This window comes from Sinocyclocheilus rhinocerous, unplaced genomic scaffold (assembly GCF_001515625.1).
Source record: "Sinocyclocheilus rhinocerous isolate Xijiao unplaced genomic scaffold, SAMN03320098_v1.1 scaffold369, whole genome shotgun sequence".
In the NCBI taxonomy this organism is placed as follows: Eukaryota; Metazoa; Chordata; class Actinopteri; order Cypriniformes; family Cyprinidae; genus Sinocyclocheilus; species Sinocyclocheilus rhinocerous.
Window position 1 is genome coordinate 448,338 of NW_015666557.1, and position 5,561 is coordinate 453,898.

A 5,561-nucleotide genomic window follows, 5' to 3' on the forward strand; every position below is an offset into this window, starting at 1 on the left:
AAAAAAAAAAAAAGGCCTCTGGTCTCCTTTCCCACGTACTGGCAAATCAGAAGCGTTAGCATTAGCCATTACGCTTTTTTGGCTAAAGGTTGCAGGCTTGCCTTCTAGTGGCTTTGGAATGGATGAGATGGAGGAAAGTCCATACTGTACTGGTTTAGACACTATTACAAGAGAAAGGTATAAACAGAAAATCACAGCATATGTTGGACATGATCCTTATGTTCCCTATCGATACTTCACTTGTACTGCGTCTGGTAAGACGCTTTGGGGAAAAACTCCTTTTTCTCCGATGACTGAAGCCTTTCTATAACGCAGTGTAACTGCATGGCCATTGGTTCGTGCAATGAATAAAAAACGAACCAATGGCTTGGCAGCGGAGCTGCATGAGCCTATGGCGACAAAGCCCGCCAAAGCCTGCCAGAATGGGTGGGGCCATCTGGCTATATAATCGGGCATTCACCGTAGGATCCTCGGATTCTTCTCCTTCAGCGACGACTGTTAGATCTTCGCTCTACGAGACTAAGAAGCCTTTCACCGTCATCAAGCCTCGCTGCGGATCGAGAGACCTCTTCCTGCTCGGCCATCTTCGCCGCTTCACGCCGCCTTTGCGCCTGCAGCAGCGACGGTCTCCGGTTCCCTGCCACCATCCGGCGACATTAAAAAAGCAAATTTCAGAGCAAATTTCCGGCGTTGTTTCAAATGCCGCGTCGTTACTGTCGCCCTGCACGCCGCTGACGGTCACGGAGAGTGTGTTTCATGCTTGGGCGCCGCCCACGCTGAAGCAGCACTCATTGAGACGGAATGTCCTCATTGTGAGGATATGAGTCTTGCCTCTCTGCGCTCGCAGAATGCTTTATTTTCAGAGAGCGACTGCGCCCCTCGCGCCCTCCCGCTTTCTTCCTCCCAGGAGCCTGTGAGGAAAAAGCAGCGGGGCAGAGGAACTCTGCGCTCTGTGATGAGTGAGCCCACGCTGGCTGAGCCCCGCGTGCCTCACTCTCTCCACTTAGAGAGGCTTCACCTGTCCACTTCTCCCTTCCGGACCAGCGTCCCTCTGCGGCTGCGAGCGATCTGGTTTCGTTTGGTGGGAGCGAGTGTGACGCCATGGACGACAGCATGTCGTTGGAGGCTTCAGATGCGGAGGAGCTGTCGGGCTCGTATGTCGACCCCGCCCCCCTGCCATCTGCACAGCCCAGCGCAGCCAGCACGGGCATGGATGCCGAACTATTCCGCGTCCTGTCTGAAGCTGTGGAGGAGCTGGGTTTGGAGTGGTCTCCGTCCAGCCCAGTCGCAGCCGCTTCGATGAGTGGTTCTTGCCAGGGTGCAGTCAGGCCCCTCGACAACGAGCTTCACCATTCTTCCCGGAGATCCACGACGAGATCACCAGGTCTTGACGCGCCCCCTACTCGGCCTGCCTTTGTGCCCCAACTTCGTCTGCCCTCACGTCTGTCGACGGCGCTGAAGAAAAAGGGTACAACAGACTGCCTCCCCTGGATGAGTCAGTGGCCGCGCATCACTGCCCGCCCACGGCCATCGGCTGGAAGGCAAAGCCCACCCACCCGTCCAAGCCGTGTAGAGTGGACCCCACGTTTTAGTCCATTCGGACAGCATGACGGTAGTGTCCTATATAAATCACCAGGGCGGTCTCTCCTCGAAGCGACTCTTCACACTGGTGGAGTGCCTCATGGAATGGGCTCAGCTGAACTTGCGCTCGCTGAGAGCAGCGCATGTACCGGGCAGGTTGAACCAAGGAGCAGACATGCTGTCTCGGAGCAACGTCCCCTCGGAGGAGTGGACGCTCCACCCTCAAACGGTTCAGAAAATCTGGGAGATCTTCGGCAGGGCAGAGGTCGACCTCTTCGCCTCAGAAGACAACTCTCATTGCCCAACTTACTTTTCGAAGGACAGGGACGCGTTGGCCCATGACTGGCCCAACCTCCTCCTTTACGATTTTCCCCCGATCGCTTTGATCCCGCAGGTAATCAGGCGAGTCAGGGAACAGAGACGCAAGGTTCTGTTGGTGGCCCCGCTCTAGAGGAACCAGCACTGGTTTGCAGAGCTATACCGGCTGCTCTCGGCAGCCCCGTGGCCCATTTCCCTGAGACGAGACCTCCTCTCTCAGGCGAACAGAACGATATGGCACCCCCAGCCCGAGCTGTGGGCTCTGCACCTTTGGCCTCTCGATGGGAGCTTGCAAACCTCCCCGATAACGTGCTAAACACAATCTCTCAGGCTAGAGCACCGTCTACAAGACGCGTCTATGCCCTTAAAATGGTCTGTCTTCTCTGCCTGGTGTGCAGCCTGCGGCACAGACCCAATCTCCTGCGACATATCTCTGATATTGTCCTTTCTGCAAGAGCTGTTGGACAAGGGCCGTTCCCCGTCCACGCTCAAGATCTATGTAGCAGCCATAGCAGCCTCTCACGCTCCTATAGCTGGCCAATCGGTGGCCAGGAACAGCTTAGTTGTTCATTTTCTGAAGGGGTCTAGAAGGCTCAACCCGCCTCGCCCCATCACCGTCCCTACATGGGATCTGCCCACGGTTGCTACAGTCCATTGACCTTCGTCCCCTAACGCTTAAGACTGCTCTGCTACCAGCGTTAGCATCGGTAAAGCGTATGGGAGATCTGCAAGCACTATCTGTGAGCCCCACCTGCCTCAAATTCGGGCCCAAAGACTCTAAAGTCGTCCTGAAACCAAGGCATGGTTACATACCTAAAGTGCTCTCTACTCCATTCAGAGCACAGGTAATAACTCTATCGGCGCTTCCTCCTTCGGAGCAAGACCAAGAGTTGAATTTACTTTATGTTGAGCACTCCGCCTCATTTGAATGCTTTGGTGGCCGCACCAAGGGTTCTCCGGTCACGAAGCAGAGACTTTCCAAATGGATAATTGACACTATTATGCTAGCATACTCTTCTTTGGGCCTTCAATGCCCCATGGGAGTAAGAGCCCACTCAACTAGAGGCGTTGCCTCTTCCTGGGCCTGGTCTAGCGGTGTGTCCATTGCAGAGATTTGTGTGGCGGCCGGCTGGGCCTCGCCGTCCACATTTGCCAGGTTTTATAATCTGGACATCCCGGCCTTACAGGCTCGGGTCCTTTCTGCATAAACAGGGCACTTTGTCATATGACAAAACCAGTGCTTGCTTCTTGCCTTCTTCATGTACGCTCTTGGCCCTCACTGAGTTCCGAGGCTGTACTAAATTATCTTGGGACGATTATGCAATGCTGGGCCGACCGATGTGAGTTTGGCCCTACTGCCTCCTGCGGGGCTTCCCTGCAAAGTACTTGGTCCCTCTGGGCCCCCCTGGGTGCTTAAGGCAAGTTCAAGTATTAGTCGTTCCTCTAGCATAGCACGGCGGGATTGGACTGGTTCCCCAAAGCGTCTTAGAAGACGCAGTACGAGTGAAGTATCGATAGGGAACGTACTCGGTTACTAACGTAACCTCGGTTCTGAGTTTTTCCCCAAAGCGTCTTAGCAGACACAGTACTCGTTCCGTATCTCAGGGAACCGAGGTTACGTTAGTAACTGAGTACGTTTTTTTTTCAACTAAATTGAAATACCTGCCATCAAGGTGGTGGATATAGGCTAAGCATCTAACCCTGACTGCAAACAAGCTATTTCGAAAGTGAATCCCACATTTATATATATAAATATTTATATGTCACTCCTGAAACTTTGCTGCATGTACAGGGTAAAAAAAAGAAAAAGATGTCACTCACTTCAATTTATCGCAATCTCACAATGTTCCGTTATAATAAATGAAGCTCTCTAAACTGCACATATACTATTTTTATTTACATCGTGTCTACGCGTGGCATTTAGCATTGAGTGAATTCTGACTGTCTCATGCTGAATGCGTGAGATTTGGCAGCCCTGTATCTATTTATATATTTCTTTATTAATATCTTATTATATCTTAAATATAATATAATATCTTATTATATCTTAAATTAAACTTTGTTCACACATGAGCATTATCCGACTCGGCTCCTCCCGACCACAGACGCAGGTTTACAAGCCACTTTTTCTTGCGTTTTTCAGTCAATTTCTTGCCTTCCCCCCCTTATGAACAACAACATTTCCATACACGATAAAAGCTCCTTGTGGTTTCTTGGTTTGATATTGCTTAGATATATTGATATTATTGATATTGATATTGTTTGATATTGATATAACATAGGCATTTTGAGTTTCTGCTAGCGATTCCTATTTAGAAAAAATCACTTCCTGCCCTCCAGCTGCATTTCGCGCCACAGCAATGACGTCATGTGCAAACAACACCACGGTCGCTCGCCTTCAACGTCACCACCACCATGCTTCCGACAACTTTTTCAAACTTATTTTTAGAAACATGTTCAGTGAAAAGGATTTACTTGGTGGATGAATTTAAAGCCACGTTACATGAACCTTTTCATATATAAACTGAAATAAATACAAAACTAGAGCCAAACTAAAACTGAAATGAAACATTAATAATAAATAGCAAGTAGTGAATAAATGAAATAATCATAACTAAAGTACATATGAAAGCACATATTTCTGTACATTTCGAAATAAGGTGCATTAAAAGTCAACAAATCCTTGATTCATTTTAATATTTTAATTAAAAAACGTGTCTCCACGTCGTATTCAATAAAATTCTAGTGCATTTAATCTATTAAATAACAGCAGAGTGTGCAAGTTTTTGGATATGGTACCATTTATTTTAGTAATAAAGTACCACATTTCAGCTATCATTTTGTTAGGGTGGTTACACAAAATGGTATTTTATCCTTGCTTCTAGAAAATCCTCAATCTTTCTAACAGCTTCATGTGGCAGTAAACATTTGATTTTAAAGTTGTTTTAAGCACTATGCATAATTAAAGTTTCACTTTCGTGACCACATAAAGCCTGTAAATGTGGTGTTTACATGGAATAATCATAATATGAGTTTACCTTATGCTACGAACCCAGAGAACCCAGAGGATAAAACAAGCATCTTCCATCCGAAGGCTTGTGGTTGCATTTCAGGGCAAAGCAAAACACGCAAAACACAAACAATATAAAATGTGGGAAACTATTAATTGGTTATTCTACAATTAATTGTACTAATTATACAACAATTGGAAAATACTATAAATTGATCAACTGTTTGGCGTGATGACGTTTAATGTCTCCGACAATGCCTGTAGTCCCATTTAGCAACTTCTTAGCAACCGTCTTTTTCAAGAAACATAACAGTTTTAAAAAATCACGAGTGGGGTTTAACTGGTGTGTTTTATGTCATAGAATAAAACGTGAAAGTATTTTGAGCTTGTGATAACCACGGACCTTATTTTAGGGGATTTAATCAAACTCCCATTCAAAAAATTGACTCTGGGACGATGGAACCGGAAGTGTTAAAATGCTAACTCGTTTCCGGGTTTTTTACCTACAAAGTAATGTCATAGTTCCACCACTTTATAGACCTTTTTAGTGCCGACATCACAATTATGTCACAGCATTAGCTGGAGGCAAAACAAAGGAATAACTGGAGGAGGCCAATAAGGAGCTTAAAATGTCATCTTTGAGTGTCAGAAT